Source organism: Oncorhynchus mykiss, chromosome 21 (assembly GCF_013265735.2).
Source record: "Oncorhynchus mykiss isolate Arlee chromosome 21, USDA_OmykA_1.1, whole genome shotgun sequence".
Classification (NCBI taxonomy): domain Eukaryota; kingdom Metazoa; phylum Chordata; class Actinopteri; order Salmoniformes; family Salmonidae; genus Oncorhynchus; species Oncorhynchus mykiss.
In genome coordinates, this window is record NC_048585.1 from 39,893,298 (window position 1) to 39,902,047 (window position 8,750).

An 8,750-nucleotide genomic window follows, 5' to 3' on the forward strand; every position below is an offset into this window, starting at 1 on the left:
TGGCATTTAGGAGTACATCACATCAGTCACTGGCTTCATTAATAAGTGCATCGTTGACGTCGTCCCCACAGTGACTGTACGTACATACCCCAAACAGAAGCCAACAGAAGCCAAACCTGTCGCTTTCAAGGAACAGGACTCAATTTTTTTATTTAACCAGGCAAGTCAGTTAATTAAAAGTCTTATTTACAACCTAGTTTCAAGAGGTTAAGAAAAATTATTATTTACAATGACAGCCTACCAAAAGGCAAAAGGCCTCCTGCGGGGATGGGGGCCTGGGATGTAAAAAAAAATACAATATATATATATATATATAGGACAAAACACACATCACATCAAGAGAGACAACACTACATAAAGAGAGACCTAAGACAACATAGCAAGGCAGCAACACATGACAACACAGCATGGTAGCAACACAACATGACAACAACAAATCAAATTAAATTTTATTGGTCATATACACATGGTTAACAGATGTTAATGCGAGTGCAGTGAAATGCTTGTGCTTCTAGTTCCGACAGTGCAGTAATATTTAACAAGTAATCTAACAATTTCACAACAACTACCTTATACACACAAGTGTAAAGGGATGAATAAGAATATGTACATATAAATATATGGATGAGCGATGGCTTTGTGGCATAGGCAAGATCAGGTAGATGGTATAGAGTACAGTATATACATATGAGATTAGTAATATAGGGTATATAAACATTATATAAAGTGGCATTGTTTAAAGTGTCTAGTGATACATTTCTTACATCCAATTATTAATTATTAAGGTGGCTAGAGATTTGAGTCTGTATGTTGGCAGTAGCCACTCAATGTTAGTGATGGCTGTTTACCAGTCTAATGGCCTTGAGATAGAAGCTGTTTTTCAGTCTCTCAGTCCCAGCTTTGATGCACCTGTACTGACCTCGCCTTCTGGATGATAGCGGGGTGAACCGGCAGTGGCTCAGGTGGTTGTTGTCCTTGATTATCTTTTTGGCCTTCCTGTGACATCGGGTGATGTAGGCGTCCTGGAGGGCAGGTAGTTTGTCCCCGGTGATGCGTTGTGCAGACCGCACTACCCTCTGGAGAGCCTTATGGTTGTGGGTGGAGCAGTTGCCATACCAGGCCTTGATACAGCCCGACAGGATGCTCTTGACTGTGCATCTGTAAAAGTTTGTGAGTGTTTTCGGTGACAATACAAAATTCTTCAGCCTCCTGAGGTTGAAGGGGCGCTGTTGCACCTTCTTCACCATGCTGTCTGTGTGGGCGGACCATTTCAGTTTGCCTCACAAGTACCCAACTGGCAGCTTCATTAAAGAGTACCCGCAAAACACCAGTCTCAACATCAACAGTGAAGAGGCAACACCGGGATGCTGGCCTTCAAGGCAGAGTTCCTCTGTCCAGTGTCTGTGTTCTTTTGCCACCTTAATCTTTTCTTTTTATTGGCCAATCTGAGATATGGCTTTTTCTTTGCAACTCTGTCTAGAAGTACGTCTATGTAGATATTCCATAAAAAAATCTGCCGTTTTATTACAGGAATTACATTCCTTTATGTTTTATTTAACCAATTCAATTAAACACTCTGTCCACTCCTAAGAATTTGTAAGACCCTCATTTGCATAAAATGGACAGAGACCAGTCTCAAAATCAATCAGTAGCGTTTATTCTAGTGAGTACTGAACACGATACAGTTTACCACAGGTTATAAACTGAAAATGACGTCATGAGTTTTCGAACTGTCCCGTCTCTTCTCCACCCTGGTACAAAGGCAGTATCTCAAGCCTTCCCACATCGTCTCCCACCAATTAAATATAATTTATGACCGAGCCAAGGTCTCCCTGTGTAGATAAGCATTCTAGCCAGTCTGACGATAAGTTCATTCATTTCTACCAAGCAACAGACAGTCATTGTTCTAATTATTGATTATATTTCCACACATTATATTCAGTACTAGGATTAAAATAAAATGCATACATCTATACAGTAACATAATAGTATTATGATTATTCAGTCCTGATTGAAATGTATACATAATTAGTCATTATTGACAAAAAATCCCTTAACACGTTTCCAGCGACAATAGTCATTTACAACATTAACAATATCTACACTGCATTTCTGATCAATTTGACGTTAGTTTAATGGACAAAAAATGTAGCTTTTCTTTCAAAAACAAGGACATTTGTAAGTGATCCCATGGAAAAGGTAGGGGAAAACACCTGGAATTATTTTAGCCTGAATTATCTTAGCCTGAATTATCTTAGCCTGAATTATTTTAGCCTGAATTATCTTCAGGTGAGTTGTTTGGTGCAAAATTATTTATGATTCATTATCTACAGTATCTTCAAAATAATGTCTTAAACCCCACCTTACTGAAGACAATGATTTGTTAGTCATGTGAAATATTTAGTAGGGAAAGGTAAAAAAATAAACCATGGCTTAACTGGGTTGATTTCACTTTAGCTAGACAAGAGTTGAATTGAATTGTTTCAAGGATGTGATATTCCACTGAGTGTGAATCATTGCTTGGCAGTCCCACACCATGGGATAACAATATGTACCCGTCTACTTCTTAAGCACTCGACTTCCTTGTGACGTGATGTCCAGAAACCTCTGTCTACACACACACACACACACACACACACATTTCTCTGTCGCCAAGTGATTTCCCGCTCCAGCTCTTTGACGAGCCCTTCAGCCTGTCTCTCTGCTGCTTTAATAACTTCTTTGGCATACTGGTTATTGTTCGGAATTTCAGATGACTGAAGTGCCCAAAGTAAACTGCCTGTTACTCAGGCGTAAACGCAAGTAAACACAGTTTACCCACTTTTTTCCCCCAAAAATGCATTGTTGAAAGAGTAGGGAGAGTACTTTTTTCACCGTGACCGGCGATCAGAGTCTACCCACCTATTTCTTTACCACCATGTCACTGTTACCGGTAGGCCTATTTGATGTTCATGGTAATACACATTGTGGCCTAGTCTAGTAAACTGGCCTGTCACGTTCTGATCTTAGTTAATTTGTTTTGTCTTTGTTTTAGTATGGTCAGGGCATGAGTTGTGGTGGGCAGTCTATGTTTGTTTTTCTATGTTGTTTTTTTGTGTTCGGCTGAGTATGGTTCTCAATCAGAGGCAGGTGTCGTTAGTTGTCTCTGATTGAGAATCATACTTTGGTAGCCTTTTTCCACCTGTGTTTTGTGGGTGTTTATTTTCTGTCTTTGTGTATGTCGCCAGACAGGACTGTTTCGGGTTTTCGTTCGTTCACGTTATTGTATTTGTATTTCAGTGTTCAGTTTTGATTCATTAAATATTACATCATGAACACTTACCACGCTGCGTTTTGGTCCTCCGATCCTTCACGCTACTCCTCCTCAGAAGAGGAGGACGAGATCCGTTACATGGCCATGTGTGTTAGGATGACCATCCCATTTTTCCCTGGACAGTTTCAGCCCCATTTCAGGTGTCCCAACTTTTCAGGCTACAACAAAAGTCAATTTGTCAGCAAGACGCATCTATTAATGTAGGCCTAATCAATGGCAATCACTGAATGTCATAAGGCACACTGCTTGGTGTTTTGTTAACAGATGTCTATTTCCATTCATCAAATGGAGCGAGTGTACATGCTGTTTGGATGCTGGAATTATTTTGGAGTGGACAAACATGCACAGGTAGCCTACTTTTTTAAGTGATTTGTCCGGCCTTCTAGGCGTCACTGAACTGGATTCATTGCCAGCAACCCCGGACTGTCTTGTCTCATTACACACACCTGGTTCCCATTCCCCCTGATTAGTATGTGTATATGTGTGTTCCCCATTGTCCTTGTCGGTTATTGCTACCATGTCCGTTGGTCTTGTGAGCACCTGTGCTGTTGTATCGGCGTCTATGCTATGTGTTATTGTGCACTTGTTTTACGGGTCTCGTCCTGTGTATTATTTAGAGGGTTACACCACGCTCTTTGTGTGGGTGGAGAAAATAAAATAAACTATTATGTATTCCTGTGCTTGTCTCCTATCATTATACAACGTGGCAGTAATACATTGTTACTGTTAAATTACGTCTATTACTAGGCCTAATGGAGAATCTCAATTGAAAATAATTTTTATTCCATGATTAGGTTTACTCTGTGGCCAGGATAGCACCCATACCAATGTTCCCTCAAATAATTTTCAGCACTGATTTCAGGTCTGCTGAGCCCTAACTAAAAATGATGTGCAACTTCCGGTGCGCGTTTACTGTGAACACTGAGGCTGTACCTGCTCAAAGTTACAGTTTTAACAGTGGCCAAGTAAGTTACTGTGGCTATTTGATCATAATGTAAGCCTACCAGAGTGGCCTACCATCAAAAACGTGGAGAAAATGCATCCCATAACATTTTAACATGGAAATAGCTGTTCTATAATTCAGCCTACAGTAGCAGCCAATGTGTGGTGTTCAATGTAGGCCTACATTCCATGAGACTTTTGGGAAAAAAACATGCAGAGCTTGACATTAACCTGTTTATCCACCTGTCTTTCTGACAAGGAGGTGACTGAAAATGTTGTGTTTGATGAAAGAAATCAATTTACAAAATAAAATGCATTATTATTCACATACCATTTTTTACAGACAATCAGACAAATTACGCTAAACTCTGCCTAGTGGCTACTTAGCTTTTTCAAGATGCAACACTGCCCCTTTAAGACAAAAAAACGCTCTCTACCTGAATGCTTTTCAAAGATGGCTAGAAATGCACACATTTTGTGCTCTTGTTGAAAGCAACCACTGTTGACTAGAAATTATCTATAACTGGGCTAATAACTCACTTACTAGCAAAGAATATGAACAAATGTGCACATGTGGCTACTTGGAGCTTTCGCTTTGATTTCAAAACAACCGCATTCCGACCTATACATGCCCAGTTCAAAGTGAATGGCACAGATCCATATATGGCAATGGTTATTTGCATTTCCTCAGTGTTCAGAGTTCTGCGAGCTCCTCATCAAAATCTCTTTTCTAAAAAAAATTTTTCTCTGTCAGGTTGTGCCTCAAATGGAAGCCTATTTTATTATTGCACTAATTTTGACCAGGACCCATAGGGAATAGAGTGACATTTGGGACACAACCTTAGTTTCTGGCACCGACAGTAACTACGTATTTCCACAAGGATGAATGAACTACATTACAACATTATCATCAGACAGACCACAGACATTCTGTCACATGTTTATGAGTGCCATGTTTCACCTGCCAGTAAGCCAATTATGGTAACACTTGGATCAAATCTACATAGTAAAAAGGGCACTGTAATGAGAAGTGTTACTGTTGTTTCCATTTACAGTCACAGGTCGTAATGTGACACATGCTGTACATAAAGGGAGCATGAATTCTGGAGACTCCTTTCCATGTAAATGCAGTACACTCCTTGTTGGTTGTCTTTAGTACTGTAGGTGTAGTGTGTGTCTTAGTTTCATGATCATGACTACAAATGTCAGTGTTTTGATAATGGCTCAGTTAGTATGGCCTTTTCAACAGCAATGAAGTGGGTTTCATTCCTACCTGCTTATAAGTAGGAACCATTCCAATACAGTAGGTGAAAATTGTAAGTCACTTTGAATAAAAGTGTATGCTAAACAACCATATAGAGAAAACCCTGTACCGTGAGTTCAAGACTAAGGTTTTTGCATGTCCCCCATACAGTAGAAAAACAGTGTTCCTATAGTAAAACATATCTAAGAATAAACACACATTACAGTATGGTAGATATACTAAAACCTTTATTTAAAATACTACAGTGGGTCCTCATTTAAAAGTTGCGTCATACCACAGCACAGCTTGCTGTAAGTATGGTATGGCATGGCATGTTTGAGTGCATGACATCATAGTATTTTACTGTCGGCCATTGTTGCCATTAATGCTAGTTCAACCACCAGAGGGCATCTTTGATCAATATTATGGTGTTTCTATTCCAAGAAAAACAAAAATGCATTTTACAGTAGCATATGTAGGCCTCAGGGTTTCCGTTAGGAAAATGTGGCGCTGTACACCTTGACCAGTCATTTAGTACGCCTAAATAATCCTAACATTTCCACAGTGGTGTCAAGTACTACTTAAGTCATTTTTTGGGGTATCTGTTCTTTACTTTTAATATTTTTTACAACTTTTACAACTACTCTACTACATTTCTAAAGAAAATAATTTACTTTTTTCTCCATATACTTTCCCTGACACCCAAAAGTACTCGTTACATATTGAATGCTTAGCAGGACTGGAAAAGGGTCAAATTCACACGCTTATCAAGGAAACATTCCTGGTCTATTGCCTCTGATCTGGCGGACTCACTAAACACAAATGCTTTGTTCATAAATTGTCTGAGTGTACCCCTGGCTATCTGTAAAAAATGTTTTTAAATGTGTCATCTGGTTTGCCTAATATAAGGAATTTGAAATGATTCATACTTTTACATTTACCTTTGATACTTAAGTATATTTAAAACCCAAGACTTTTAGACTTTTACTCAAGTATTATTTTACTGGGTGACTTTCACTTTTATATTAGTCCTTTTCTATTACGGTATCTTAAGGTACTTTTACTCAAGTATGACAATTGGGTACTTTTTCCACCACTGCATTTCCACAGCCTAATTGTAGCCTAACCAATATCCAAATAAATATTCATTGAAAATAAAAATTGGATTTATCGAAACCAATCCCCATGCTAGTCTCAAAGCAGTGCAAAACGGTGCTGAAATAGTTGACCACACGCGTGTAGGCTATTGCTTCAAATCCTATAAAAAAAATTGGACGACTTTGGGAGTTTTAGTAAGCAACTATTTATTGCCTTCAATTGCATTAGCCTACTTTAGGCTAAGTAGTTGTTCACCTTGCTCAGCAAGTGCAATGGGTAACGATGCTTTGAGGTTGACGGTTGTCGATGTGTGTGGAGGTTCCCTGGTTCGAGCCCAGGTAGGGGCGAGGAGAGGGAGGGAAGCTATATTGATGCTGCTGAATAGACATGCAGACAAATTAATTCATGCAGGAAAATAGGTTTAATAGCCTACTGTATATAGTCATAAAAACAATAAGGCTAAATACATTCCTGTTATTTTTTTTTGTGTAATGATGGGCTCTCGGGAACTCATATAATAATTCATTCATAAGGTTAAACCCATAGGTCTTAGGCCCACAGTAAATTAAATTAGATTACCAGGCAAATGTTTCATTACATAATAAAAATCCATGCCTTCTGGGAATGTTATAAAGTACAAAGGTTATGGGCGGAGTTAGAGAGTTGGCTGTCAGAAGTATTACAATGGAAATGTACTTTTAATTTGTCTGTCTTCATATTTCAAGACATGGTAAATGAGGATCCAGTGAGATGAGTATGACGATACTTTTCCCGTCAATCATTGTTAAAAAATATATATATATATATTTAAAATCTGGAAATCAACTAATTGTCAGTCTTTAAATGCATTATTATCCAAATGTGACTCGTTTCAGAAAACTAAGCATATATCATGTGTCAATACCTCACAGGAGCGCCATTTGACATTTATTTTTTATCCAAATGCATTTTTTGGCAGAAATGCCTTCTGGAACATGTGAACTTTCATGTGCCTTAATGGCAAACTTGTATGCCATCTGTAAATATGAAATAAATTGTTAAATTACGAGCCTAGTTTGTTTAGCCATGGAAAAATATGTCAAACCTTCCTGCTAGCCATGATTGGTTGAGATAATGAGTGGGCTGAACATGCCGAGAGATGAGTTCGGATTGGTCTACCATGTAGCACGCTTCTAGCTATAATATGAGCTGGTCAGTATGTGTAGGTAATCTTTTCTGACACAGCTTTTTTGAAAGATGTCACGTAGTAGAACTGCATAAGTGATGCTCTCCACTTTCTGGAGGACCAAGTGTTGACATCAGTGGAATTAGAGTGTGATAGCTAAGGAGATGGTGACAATTCTGGCGTTTGATTGCAAATATGCAGACGGGGTCGAAAAGAGAACACAGAAGGCTACAGATTACATCTTCAAACTAAGGGCAACAACCTCTTGTTGCTGATCGTGGACTACAGTAAAAGGCGGGCCGAACAGGCTCGCATTAACATTGACGGGGCTGTAGTGGTGCGGGTCGAGAGTTTCAAGTTCCTTAGTGTCCACATCCCCAATGAAGTATCATGGTCCAAACACACCAAGACAGTCGTGAAGAGGGCACGACAACACCTTTTCCCCCTCAGGAGACTGAAAAGATGTGGCATGGATCCCCAGATCCTCAAAAAGTTATACAGCTGCACCATCGAGATCATCCTGACCGGTTGCCTCATCGCCTGGTATAGTAACTGCTCTGCATCTGAACGTAAGGCACTACAGAGGGTAGTGCGTACAGCCCAGTACATCACTGGGGCAAAGCTTCCTGCTATCCAGGACCTACACTACCATTCAAAATGTTGGGTTCACTTAGAAATGTTCTTGTTATTGAAAGAAAATAACATTTGTTGTCCATTAAAATAACATAAAATTGATCAGAAATACAGTGTAGACATTGTTAATGTTGTAAATGACTGTTTTAGCTGGAAACGGTACGTGGTGAACAGCAATTTTCAAGTCTTTCCACATATTTTTTAAACGGGACTCATGTCTGGGCTTTTGCAGGGCCACTCAAGGACTTGTGAATTCTTGTTCTGAAGTCATTCCAGCATTGCTTTGGCTGTATGCTTGGGGTCATTGCCCTGTTGGAATGTAAATTTTCGCCCCGTCTAAGGTCGTTTGCACTCTG